The 14488-nt window shown below is 34.4% G+C and overlaps 1 long non-coding RNA gene across 1 annotated transcript in view; it reads left to right on the plus strand.

The window, feature by feature from the left end:
- The window catches only part of LOC306666303, a 45566-nt gene extending 35617 nt beyond the window's left edge, over window positions 1-9949 (plus strand). Inside the window, exon 5 of the long non-coding RNA XR_013765268.1 lies at window positions 8647-9949. This is a non-coding gene — a long non-coding RNA (uncharacterized lncRNA). The remainder of the gene's footprint in view (window positions 1-8646) is intronic.
- Window positions 9950-14488: the final 4539 nt, after the last annotated feature.

Below are 14488 nucleotides of genomic sequence, written 5' to 3' on the forward strand. Positions count from 1 at the left end.
ATTTCTACTTTTATGGGGGAAATTTGGGAAAATCACAAGTTTCAAGTTTATTTTTTTAATAAAATGCATTTAGCAAGTCCTTTGGCTTGTTTATCCTAATTCTGTTACACATCTGTGAAACACACACATAAAACAAGTGAAACTTTATATAGATACACTGTTCTTGTACACATAAAAATATATATAATTCCACATATAGCATCAAAATTGTTAACGTACATGAATTATTCAAGCAATGTAGACCAATATTATTTCTATCATCTAAAAGTATTTTACATTTTGGAAATGATAAACTACTTTAAAACTTTTCAGGAAAGATAAAAAAGAGGAATTAGTCATAACGTCAACTAAATGACCATTGTAATCATTTTTAGGTTTCTCCCATCTAAGAACAAACTGATCTCAGTGTGTTTCCTTACTATATGTATTTTGCTTTGCCCTCACCCATATTTCTAAAATCTGATCCCAACATAAATTTTCAAAGTCTTCCCAGCTTTTATCTCTGGGACAATTAAAGATGTCTGACAAATATTCCCAAACTCAGAACTTGGGTAGCCAAGACGTCTCCTGGAAAAGCAACTGTTTCTGCCTGGTCTTTACTGAGATGGTCATTTTGGAGACGCCCCCTTTCTCCCCACACTGACACTCTTCTCACTGAGCCTGCCAATAACTGAGGCAGAATAAAACAGCAAAGCAGTGTAGCTGACGATGACTCCTGCTGTTGCCATCGTTCTCTGGCACAATTTTGCTGAATCCACTCATGCTGATTTGCACTCTCCATCTCTCAATGTGATTTTAGTAAAATAGCCGGGATTCTAGATTCTTCCAAGATTAAGCAATAACCCACAAGATGGGGGCCAGTGCTGGTGATGATGCCAAAGACCAAGGTCACCACCATCATCTGTACTGTATTCCTACATCTCCCTCCAGCTTGGCCCATTGTCCTTGCACCTCTGCTCTGCCTGCTTAGGTATTTTCATGACAGGCTTCTTTCAAAAGAGGCAAGATCTATTGTACCTCTCAAGTGAGCACATGCTAGGCTCATGTCAGGACACCATCAAAAGTACATGTCCCTCATTTTGCTGTGCTCCATTTAGAAATACCATATGCAAAGCACATTACTTGGATCTAGGGATGCAAAGTAAATGAAGCAGTTTAAGTTTTATTCACAGGGAGTTTATGTCTTCTGCCGGGAGACAGATGGCAAACAAACATTTGAAATACTGATGAGTGTTGTAAAAAGCAAAGCACAGGCTGTTATATGACACTGCAGAAAGCGGATCTAATGTCAGGCAAAGATTGTGAATCAGCAGAGTCATGTATGAGTATGTAATTCTGTGGGTCAGTTTTCTGACCTGTCTTTATTTTGTTCTAAGTAGGACCACTTCGTTGTATCACATGGAATGATCTCATAAATTTAAATTTCCAGAAGAACATGATGGAAGTAACCATAAAATATGGGTTTGACTATTGGAAAGAACATTTTAGTAAAAAACATCAGCATGTACAGCACACAAAACAATTAACAATAGTAGAAATACTAACGACCATTTTTATCACTCTCGGGCATTGTTCAAATACTTTATGGCATTTTTATTTGTTCTTCACATCAACAATTTTTTTGATTTTTATTTTAAAAGACTGCATCTTGACTCATCGTACACAAATGGGGTACAGCTTTTCATTTCTGTGGTGGTACACAGTGTAGATTCACACCATTTGTGTAATCATACATATACATAGGGTAATAATGTCTGTCTCAGTCCACTACCTCTCCTTTCCCCACACCCTCCCTCCCCATTTCCCTTTACACAATCCAAAGTTCCTCCATTCCTCTTTTACACCCCACCCCCCATTATGTTTAATCATCCACTTATCAGAGAAATCATTTGGCCTTTGGTTTTTGGGGATAGGTTTATTTTACTTAACATGATATTGTCCAATTCCATCCATTTACCAGCAAATGACATAATTTTATTCTTCTTTATGGCTGAGTAGTACACCATTGTGTATATATATCACAGTTTCTTTATCCATTCATTAATTAAAGGGCATCTAGATTGGTTCCACAATCTAGCTATTGTGAATTCAGCAGCTGTAAACATTGATCACATCAATAATATTAACAAAATACTAAAATTATATATTTTTAGATAAAGAGACTTTTTTGATGAAGAGACTTAGATTCCAATGATGTGCCAAAGTTAATACAACCCAGTTAATGAGCAATACAAGATATGAAAGCATTTTTGCCAACTCAAAAATATGAACTCTTAAGTACTATATATAACAGTGCTTTCTGAACTGTAGATACTGATCCAGTGAAGGGTCAAGAAATCAATTTACTGAGGTTCTTTTTGTTTTAAACACTATAAGAGTAAAAGGACAAAGATATTAGAATACATCATATCAAGAGGATAAGCATTTTTTAGAAAAGAACTTTTGATGCAGTAAAATCAGTGTAAGAGTGTGAACTTGTTGCAATATAAAAAAATAATTTTATTTGGGGGATTCAAGAATGTGATGGACAGCATTATTTCCAAAAGTCAGTAAAATAAAATAAAAACTGAACCCATTATTGCATACAGCAAAAGGAAAATGAAGAAAAACTATTAGGATTGTAGAGATTCAGTGATGGAAAGCTTTGCAGGTTGTGCTATGCATTTAAACTTTTTCTAAAAACAGTGGAAATCTACTGAGGAATTTAGTTAAGGGAGTGATGTTATACATTTTTCAAAGATTGTTTTGGATTGAAGTGAGACCAGAAAGATCCAGAGATATTGTCCAGGAAAATATTGTGATTATTCAGGAAAGTAAAGATGGTGTTTTGGATAAAGGTATGGCAGTAACATGAAGAAATTTGGAAAGAGGATAGAGGTATTTGGCGGGAAGATTTGGCAAAACAACTCTTAGATGATTTTCTCTGCTTTTATTTGCATGCTATTAGAGTGTAGAACCAGTTTTTAACCTGCCCTTTCTCCATCATTAGCATCATTTGATAGAGCTTTAGAATGTTACTTAAGAGTATTTAAAAATATGTAATGTTCATCATCAATTACAATTTTTATAACGAAAGTACCACATGCAAGTTTTAAGGAAAGAAATCTACACAAAAGTGATTATGTAGTAAAAATTAGAACTCAACCCTGAAAAAATGTTTGCATAAATGAAATTTTTATTAACTGTACATAATACACTATTCTCAATTTGAGGTGAAGACCACATACTTTCTTTGCATTATGCAAACATTTCAAAAACTTTTATGTTCCTGACTGCCTATGTTTTCGTAAGGATATACTGTAATGCACCCAATCACAAATCAAAATTACAATTATGTTTGATTGTAACTTATTTCATACTAAAGTGAACTAAAACATTTTTTTAAAATACCTGATTGTCTAAAACCATAAACTAAAAAGCAAGAGAGCTCAAGAGTAGGAAAGAAAAAGAACAAAAGAAAGGAGGAGAAGAATGGGAAGGCAGTGAAGGAAGTTGTTTTATAAATAAGCCGACTACACTAAACCAAAGAAAGAAAGTCAATATGTCAATATCAGAACCTGAGTAAAGAATTATGTAACTGGGGCTGGGGAGATAGCTCAGTTGGTAGAGTGCTTGCCTCGCAAGCACAAGGCCCTGGGTTCAATCCCCAGCACCACAAAAAAAAAAAAAAAAAAAAAAGGAAGTATGTATTTTGTTATAGTTTCTGTTTTGGTTAATAATTAAACATTCACATTTCCTGTTTTCCAAAGAAGTCCTCAAAATCACAATGAATTTCTATTAAAATAAGATTAGCTACTATAGTTATGTAATTTAAACAAAATGTAATTTAACAAAACTATAGATCATATGATCTATAAAATAAGGATCATAGTACCTATGCCATAGGCTTGTGAAAGAGTTGGTACATGATTCACATTAAGAAGAGAGAGAGAAAGGATGGCCATTTACTGATATTTCTATTTTGAAAAAGACTTTTTAAAATTCAATTTTAAGTTTCTTTATTTAAATGGGTATATGAATAATTGGATGGAGTGCATTGATATTCATTTGCTCCCAGAATTAGGAGTGTTTTTGTCAAAGAAACCAGTTGAAGGACATCCTGCTTCATCCCTCTGAAGATTCAGCCAGCCCTGTGATCACGTCAGCCTCTAACATTTTCACCACCATTTAGTGTGCTGAGAAGTGACTCTGAAACTTCTCACTTATTCAGCCTGAGGCTCAGAGTGACCCTCACTACCCAGAATCTTCCACTAAATAAGATGTTTTTAGTTACAAAATCATTATACTTTAGTGCATGTAATGGTCATGTTTACTACATTTATGTGAACAATACATGTTATGTTGATATCATTACAAAAAGAAGATAAACATTTTTTTCTTGATTACCCTTATTTTTATTTGTATATAAGACAATAATTTTGCTAAAATAAAGACAAAATAGACAACTTTCCCATCAAAAAAGTAGTTTTTTATATGAGCCTGAATAAAAGTAGGTAGTTTTAAAACTGGTATACTGCTTCAACATGAGAGAAAAGAATAATGAGGAGGTACATCTATTTGTATAAGTACACAGATATTTATGTACACATACACACCATCTATATATAGATATATGTGTGTGAATATGTTAGTATTAGTCATTCATATTTATTACTTTGTGCACACGTGTGAATATATGCAAGTAAAACCATAGACGAAATAAATATGTGGCAGAATCATGTAAATAATCTACACTTGCATCCAGATGATAAGGTGTTATATCTTGAAATATTAATAAACACATAAGAAGTCAGTAATTCTGATTTACTCTATCCTATTTTCAAAATTACACACAAAATAATGTAAGTCATCATTTCTTGAATGGTAGCCATTAGAGGTCATTCTACTAGATTATCAGATTATTTTGCCACTTTAGTGATGTTAGAATTATTATTTCCTTTTCAAATTAAAGAAACCAAGCAATAGTGATGGTTGGTAAATTGCAATCAAAACATAATGCTTCTTGCCTTCATTTAAAACTATTCTCCTTTTTAGAACCATGATGAACATGGCATTCTCCAGAGTTGTTTGAAAATTCAAAACTTATTGTCACTCATCAGTTTACTCCTACTGATGATGAAAATATCCTTTTATGGTGTCTTTTTTTGTACTCCATATATCATCCTATTATATGAAATTCTGTTCTCTATTTTTATTTTGTACTAAATAAATATCATAATTTTAAAACCAGGGTTCAAATAAACTGCCACATATAACAATGCTTCCATTTCCTCAACAAACAGAAACTTTAAGGTGGGCAGAGAGTACTAGTCATAGAGTGAACCCCATAGCACCTAGGTTAATGCAAACTATACTGCTCTTCATTAAATAGCTATGCTTCCATAGATATTTTTCATGAGTGTTATCAGAGACATATAATAGTTTGCCAACTATCAGGTCCTTCAATATAAGATAACTTAGTAAATTTGAAGCATGTTTAATTCATTCCAGTAGATTGCTCTGCCCATCAGTGTTTAGATCATTTCTCTATTTGTGATTTATACAAGACCAATAATAATATCCTTAGTATCCATTAGCATACCAGATGAGCTTCATGAGGATCACAGAATTATAGATTTATATACATAAAAATATGTACATTTATATATATAAATATATAGCTTTTATATAGATTTATATATGTGTGTGTATGTATATATATACACATACACACACACACACACACACATATATATATATATACACAGTTCCCTTAATATGCTTCTCCGGGTTTAGTGCCAAATTACAGAGTATGTGAATAAAGAAACTTTATGTAAAATATGCACCAAAATATTGTACTTCTTGACATTCGGTAAAATGAACAAAAACTACTGCTCTACACTTGGAAAAATTACATACAGAATTAAGAGCATTTATCACCAATAATTTTAGATAATACAAGATTAGCAAAACAAAAAGAATGCGTTCAGTGAATATTAAAACCTTGCTAGTACATGCTCACGTATCTAATATAGATACTTATTTAAGCATACTTTCTTTTACTGGGAGACCACAAAGTTCATTTTTCTTTATACAAAGGAAATACAAAGTCAACAAATAAAATTACTAAGGATGATTGGAACTTTTAGATAAATAAGAAATGCAATATGAAGTAATTCACTTTGAGAATAGCCTTCATTTTTGTATGGTTGTGAAATCTCAGAGGTTTTCTGCTCAAGATGTCCTGTAAAACACTGATGCCCTCCTAGGATTTTAAATTCTTGGACATGCCCCCAAATAGTCCACATACCTGTAAACTGAGAACAGGATTCATCATACATAAAGAATGCAGGAACATCAGGCACAGGGAAGGAAAATACATATGGTATTTCACAGAGCACAACATGAAGCTGAGTTGCTCTTTGTATTCAGACTTGAGATGAAATTCAGAGCCTATAAAATCTAAAGACCCCAAACAATAACAAAGTCATTGAGAGGTTTTCAAGCTTCTCCCAATTCTGGAATATTGAATCAGGTCAAATGCAGAAGATGCATATTTAATTGGTTATACTTGAGTCGTATTTCTCTTCTTGGCAGTTCAAATTCTATATAGAGACAAAGAAAAGGGAAAAATACTTTGAATTTAACAGACATTAGGCAAGATTAAAGAGTTCACTGAAATGGTAAGCTTGAATTTACCGATTATATACACAAAAATAAGACAATTATAGTAAGACAATTATGTGCAAACGTGTGCACGAATAATTCTCTTCTCTCTCTCTCTCTCTCAGAAGTATATGATGAGTCTTAAAATTAAACAGTAGGTTTCAGGCAAATGGATTCAAGTGCAAAGTGTTGTCATTTCAATCTTAGGAAGTCTGTTAGTTGCTCATACATTTTTTTTTTCCTATTGTTTGTTGTGGAACTATGTTACAGAGTGTTGATTCTGATATAAATATGAACTTCAGATGAAGCTTTACCTTTATAAATTGCTTTTAGTGTAAAATTTTCAAAACTGAGGAAAAAATAAAAGCTTACTCTGATGGCTACCTTCTTGCAAAAGGCCAGGACAAAATTTAACTGAACCTGACAGTAATTTACCATATTTTCCTGAGTATGACTAAATATGGTAGAATTCCTCTTGAAGAACTGAATTGTTTGTTTTATTTTTACAGGACTTTTAGAAGACTGATGTTGATGAATTGTCTTAAAAATTGGCTTGTTCTGTTACATGATAAGAAATTACCTGTCTTTCTTACTCTGTCTAAATTAGTCTAAAAGGAAATTACATAAAATTTCAAAAGATTTATTTATTCACATCTTAGCCTTTTATTTTATGCTGTAAATCACAATTTATTTTTTAACAAAGCAATATGACAATTTTGAATTTGATATACATTTACCAATGAGATGCATTCTTTGAGGAACTATAAAGAAAAGAAAAATCAGACCCTCCCCAAAAATAACAGAAATAACCACTACTTTCATAATTTCCCCTCAAATTAACTCCCTTCCTGCATTTCAAGTATATGTTCATTCATAGGACTCTTTCTTGAGTGTCCTCCATGTTTCAAGAGCTAAAACATTCTCTGGGAACATCAAGTTAAAACAGTTATAGAGCTCACCTCCAAAGAACTTCTGGAAAATGTAGGAGACCTCCAAGAACTGGAAATAACAACATAATTGGAAAAGTGTTTGTGGTAGAGGAACACAGTTTACAAAACTTTGGTAGAGTAATTTGGTTGATCCAAGAAAGTTTGAGAAGGCTTCTAAAATAGGGTAATACTTTAAGTCTTCAATAGCAATCATTTAAGTAAAGATCTTCCAGATAAAAGAAATTATCTGAAATGACTTAAAAAGTACAAGAGGACATACCTCACTCAGGAAACTGTAAGACTATCTATAAAGCTGGATAAAACTTACCTCTTGAGGCTGTAGCAAGAGATTAAAATAGAAATGTATAAAAAGATCAGAAAGGTCCTTGTAAACACTCCTAAATATTTGAACTTTTGCTTAAATGCAAAAATGAAGCAACTGGATGATTTTAATCAGATGTTAATAAAGTTTACATTTTAGGAATGTCACTCTGGAAGTTGCATGATGGATGATCTAATAGAAATTAAGATAAATCAATTAAAAAGCTCTTCCAGTTTCCTAGGTAAGAGATAAGGCAAGCCTGAAGTAATGGGATCTTATTGGAATGGAGAACAGGCATATTTATAACAGAGAAAAGACAGGATTTGGTGACAAGTTGGATGACCTAATGGAAAAAGAGAAGTTTGGGGTTAGTCCCAAATTTCTGACTTGGAGAACTGAATGAATGTGAATGAATGTGTTACTATTTAATAAGATAAGAAGCACAAAGTTCAGCCATGAAATGTCAAGGGTTTGGGTTGAAATATGGTAAGAACAGTTTTTTAAATGTTCTTAAGTCTCAGTTTGACTTAATGTCATAGAATTGTTGATTAAGAAGCTGAAAATAAGGTTTTGGAACACAATACACAAACCTGAGCTACAGAGAGAAAATAGAAGATAGATTTTAAAAGACTTTTGTGCACAAAGTCTCTGGGAAAATATTCAGAATAAAATGAACAAAAGGCCACTATAAAATTACATTCCCACATATTAAATTTATTTTTTTAATATTTTCTTTTTGTTTTTTTCCAGAGAAAAGCAGAGAGACAATAGTGATTCCAAGCCTCAGTCATATTTATTTTCCTACAGAGGATATCAGAGTGTGTTGAAAGAGTCACTGAAGCTTTACAAGAGGGAATAATTTTAATTCCATGCCTGTTAGGTTGTACATAAGCTCTTCTCCCCAGGTGTTCCATGAAAGGTTGTTTTTGTCCTTTCATGTATGATTTGGATTACCCACTTGCTGTCTTATAGAAACAGAAATGAAGTGGAGTGCCTAAATAACTTGATGCAGCTCAAGTAATATATTAAGATGAAAATCAGGCCTAAATATTAACATTGTTCTCTGATGATCCTGTGCTACAGTTATTACATTTGTCATTCTTCTGAGAAAATGAATGACTGAATCAGGTTAAATACTATGTAAATATCAGAATGACTCCTCTAAAGGCCCCCAGAGTATATGACTTGGTTACCTTTGGCTCAGATAGATAACAGTGCTGAAGTCATTGCTATGTGCTCACCAATTTTTTTCTTTCCCTTTTAGGAGCACATCAATCTACATTGCCCAACCTCTCCTGGGGATAGACAGTTTCCATGTTTGAATTTGGGGTATTGTGGAAATTTAAGTGAGTTAAGTCACTTCTGAGTCATATTAGTTTTGTAAATCTATATGCAGGCTTCAGTTTGATGTGCTTTTGATGTGCAAAAGTCTGGTTTTATTGTGAAATCTTTATTATAATTTCACAACAATACAAAAACGGTTTCTTTCTGAGAGAAAGGCCCACATCGCCAAGGGAACTGAAAGCCAGACAGAGAAGTCCCTTGCAATGCAGGAGGTTGAAATGCTGGAGATGCCACTGCAGATCAAAGTGCTTAGGTGCATGCAGCAGAGTCAGCGCTGGAAAAGTAGAGGAGAATCTCAAAATGTTTTCAAAATGTTGCCTAGAGTGACAAATCTGTAGGAACCAAGAATAAAAGCAAAGCCCCCAGGGTACATATATAATTGACCACTAATGGTTAAGGCTGAGCCAGTGAGAAAAAGGCTGATGCCCAAGACCAGGCAAAATTGAGGACACCTCTATGGAAGCTAGTGAAAATAGAGAATCACACTTATTGCAGACAACCTTCTCCTAACATCACAATGACTGTATTATAATTTAGATCAGTGTTAGCCAGCCTTTCATTGTTGTGACAAAATACCTAAGAAAATTAACTTAGAGGAGGAAAAACCTATTTTAGTTTGCAACTCTAGAGGCCCCAGTCCATGGTCAGCTGGCCCCACTGCTATGGAACTTGCATTGAAGTAGAACGTCATCTCAGAGATGGTGTGATGGAACAAAGCTGCCCACTTCCTGGTGGTCAAGAAGCAGGGTTGGGTGAGGAGGAGTCAGGAACAAGATTTATCCTTCCAGAGCACACTCCGAGTGATCTACTTCTTCCAACTAAGCCCCACCTCCTACAGTTTTTATTACCTCCTAATAGTCCATTTAGTTATGAGGCCATCAATGGATTGATCTATTGGTGAGATCAGAGTCCTCATGATCCAATTACTTCCCCCAAATCCCCACCTCTGAAATTGCTATAAGGGGGAACAAGCCTTCAACCCGTAAGCCTTTAATGGACATGCCATATCTAAACCCTAACAATCACCTTCAGGGAGAAGGGGGGGAAATGAGGAAAAAGGAGAAGGAAAACAAATGACATTAGTTTAAGTCCTTAATTGTCCACATTAAACTTGGAAATAAATAGTTTCTAAATGAACATTAGAACTAGTAACTTAAGGAGAAGCCCAAATTGAAGTCACCCTAGAGAAATACTTAAAATGACATCTACAATGCTACGAGATGTAACATCTTCCCTAAAACACTCAAACAGATACTTTTTTAATTTATATTTCAATAGCTACTGATATTTTAAAGATTAAAAAAGAAGAAAGGGAAAAGAATGACTTGAATAAAATCCCACTTAATGTAAAGGAGGTCAATGGAGGCATGCTGACCTCATATGCTGGAGACTTCCTTTTTCTTTCGGCTTAACTTAGGTTTTTCCCATGACTTTCATCCTTCTTTCATCAGATTCTTTCACATTCCAAACACCATGCTAAGGAAACCTCATCTGCACCGCATCATGAAGAGCCGAGACCATATCGCAGGCCTGCTTCCAAGCTCCATACCCTCATGCACAGCATCGGGGACCACAGCTTTATCTCCCAGTGGCTCCAAATTGGCATGTGTTCTTTACCCCAATTCCTCTGGCTTTTTCTGTCTCTTCCACAGAAATAAAATAAATCTAAATGTTGGCTGAAATTTATTTTCCTTCTTCCTGCTGATCTCATATGAATTCCTCTTCTTCACCCTTACTCTCCCTTTTCATTTCCTCCTTGACTTTGTGTGATTTCAGATTTCTATTATTTCTTTTCAGGATCATGGAACGGCCTTCCCACATCAGATTTAGGTATCTTACTCTCCAAACTCAACACCCACTCTGCCCCAATACAGTTTCTATGTTCTTTTCAAAATGATATTCCTAAAATGCAATTTGGTCATATCCTCACTTTCCTGTGTTAACTGGTGCAGAGTTTGTCCCTCAGGGTAAACTCCATAGTTCACTTTTCATGACCCTTCATGAGCTGCCTCTTGCCTAGATTTGAAACATCCTTTTTTTCCCCAACATAGTGATCCCTGAAGAGTTCCATAAATGTGTTCTGTTTTTAAACTCTCTGTATTTTCTACAAGAAAACCATGCCTGCTTTCTTAAAAAATTCTTCCCTAATAGGTCTGTCCAATACACTAATACCTAGTTGTCTTTGAAGATTTCCTTCAAGAATTATATACTCCTGAATTTTGGGAGGGTAGTGTTAAAAACCATCGCTTTGATGAAGGATCACAAAAAATCATCTTCCCCCAACTCAGCCCCCACCAAAAAAAAGAATACCTGGCAATTATCTATTAATTTCCTTTATAATTACATGTTGAAATCATTTATTTTGTTTTATGTAATAATAGAATTGTTTCTTGGAATCAGACTAGAGACTCTGCATCTTATACAAGAAAAAGTAGGTCCAAATCTTCAACTTGTTGGCTTAGGATCAGACTTCCTGAACAGGACTCCCATAGCACAAGAAATAAAAGCAAGAATCAACAATTGGGATAGATTCAAACTAAAAAGCTTTCTCTCAGCAAAGGAAATTATCAGTAATGTGAAGAGAGAGCCTACAGAGTGGGAAAATATCTTTGCCACTTATACTTCAGATAGAGCGCTAATTTCCAGAATCTATAAAGAACTCAAAAAACTCTACACCAAGAATACAAATAATCCAATCAACAAATGGGCTAAGGAAATAAACAGACACTTCACAGAAGAAGATGTAGAAGCAATCAACAGATATATGAAAAAATGTTCAACATCTCTAGTAATAAGAGAAATGCAAATCAAAACTACCCTAAGATTCCACCTCACCCCAATTAGAATGGCAATTATCAAGAACACAAGCAACAATAGGTGTTGGTGAGGATGTGGGGAGAAAGGTACACTCATACATTGCTGGTGGGGTTGCAAATTAGTGCAGCCACTCTGGAAAGCAGTATGGAGATTCCTCAGAAAGCTTGGAATGGAATCACCATTTGACCCAGCTATCCCACTCCTTGGCCTATACCCAAAGGACTTAATATCAGCATACTACAGAGATACAGCCACATCAATGTTCATTGCTGCTCAATTTACCATAGCCAGATTGTGGAACCAACCTAGATGCCCTTCAGTTGATGAATGGATAAAGAAACTGTGGCATATATATACAATGGAATATTACTCAGCCATAAAGAATGATAAAATTATGGCATTTGCAGGCAAATGAATGAAATTGGAGAATATCATGCTAAGTGAGATAAGCCAATCTCAAAAAACTAAAGGACGAATGATCTCGCTGATAAGCGGATGAGGACATATAATGGGGGGTGGGAGGGGTTAGCGTTAGGGTTAGGGTTAGGGTTAGGGTTAGGGATAAGGAGGGTGGTAAGAATAGAGGAAGGAAGGACTGTATAGAGGGAAAAGAGGGGTGGGAGGGGTGGGGGGAAGGGAAAAAAATAACAGAATGAATCAAACAACATTGCCCTATGTAAATTTATGATTACACAAATGGTATGCTTTGACTCCATGTACAAACAGAGAAACAGCATGTATCCCATTTGTTTACAATAAAAATAAATAAATAAAAAAATAATAGAATTGTTACTATACCTCTCTTGTGATATTCCATAATTACTTTCCAAATAAAATTTGGTTTTAGTTTCTTTCAACATTATTTTTACCTGTTATCCTCACCTCACTTCAATTCCTTTCCCAGCATACTTACTCTTTTCCAGTGATTTCAAATGTCTGGATTAAATACAACTTGTATATTTTAAAATTTGTAATGACACATGCTGTCTGTACAAGTAAATGTGTGTGCCCTTTTCCATATATGAGATATTGCTTTAAAGACTATAGTTTCTTAAATGAAATTATGGCATTTACAGGAAAATGGATGGAGCTAGAAACCATCATGTTAAGTGAAATAAGTCAAGCTCAGAAGGTTAAAGGTCATATGTTTTCTCTCATATGCAGAAGCTGGAGAGAAAAAAGGAAAACAAAGGTGAAAGTGGATCTCCTAAACCTCAAAGGAAATCAGTAGTGGAAAGGGACCAAGGGGTGGAAGGTGCGGAAGGAGGGGGAAGTGCTGGGGAATGATATTGGCCAAAGTATATTGTTATATTGTGTGCATGTACAAATATGTATAATAGTAAATCCTTTCCATATGTACAACTATAACACATCAATAAAAAGTGTAGGAAAAAATAAAGACTATGGTTTCTTATTATTTGCAGTAACAGCATTTTTCCAGTTCTGTCCATACTGCTATATGTAAATCTGATTATTTTGGAGTACCACATGGTATTTCATCATAGGCATACCAAACATTTTAAACTTCCCCATCCTCCCGAGGATAAATAAAGTTGCCTTCAATTTCTCTACTCCAAAAAATGGTCTCAAGAATGTGTTCTAACCTTTTGTCCAATGGGAAATTTACTCTGAGATATGCTGAGTAGAATTGATTGATCTCGAGGAATATGGATACCTTATTTTATGTAGTAATTTCTAAATATTTTTAAGAATACCTTCTCCAATTTACACTCCCAGCAACAGTACGTAAGTGTCCTTGTATGTGCAGGTTAACATTCCTTATTATGTTTTAGCCATTGCATATAGTTTTTATCCTTAGTTCTCTTGGGAAACAGAAAACCTCAATATTGATGAAAATTACGACCAAACTTAGTTTCTATCTTTGGTATTTGTGCTTCTTGGAGTCTTGTTTCAGCTATCCTTCCCAATCCAAAAATCACAGACATATTCCTGTTATTATCATGATTCCTGTTATCTAGATGTTCAAGCATTCTGCTGGTATCCATTATTTGTATTCATTTACTTTTCTCCCACCCATTTCTCTTGTTACTCCTAATTAATCCCTTCTGCACCTTCTTGGAAAGTTCTTTTACCCAGTCTCCAACTCCCTAATTCATTCTGCTGATGCACATAATTTGTCATTCAACCCACCCATTGTTTTTGTGTCCGCAGCTTTTTTCCTCCAATACCTGCACATATTCTTTAAAATTCTTCTGTTTTGCTTCAGGTTTTAAATTTTCCTTATCTTTGGAGGAATACTTCTAATACGAAGTTTAGATTTTTGTTATTTTTGATGTACTAAGTTTGAATTTTTTAGTAGCAATTTTTCCCTTAGTGATTTATATTGCATGGTCTTTGAGCTTCTCAGTTAACTGGGAGGAACTTGTATTTTATTGAATCTATCAATTGCTTTGACTATGTTTTTTTTCAG

Source organism: Sciurus vulgaris, assembly GCF_902686455.1.
Source record: "Sciurus vulgaris genome assembly, chromosome: 7".
NCBI lineage: Eukaryota > Metazoa > Chordata > Mammalia > Rodentia > Sciuridae > Sciurus > Sciurus vulgaris.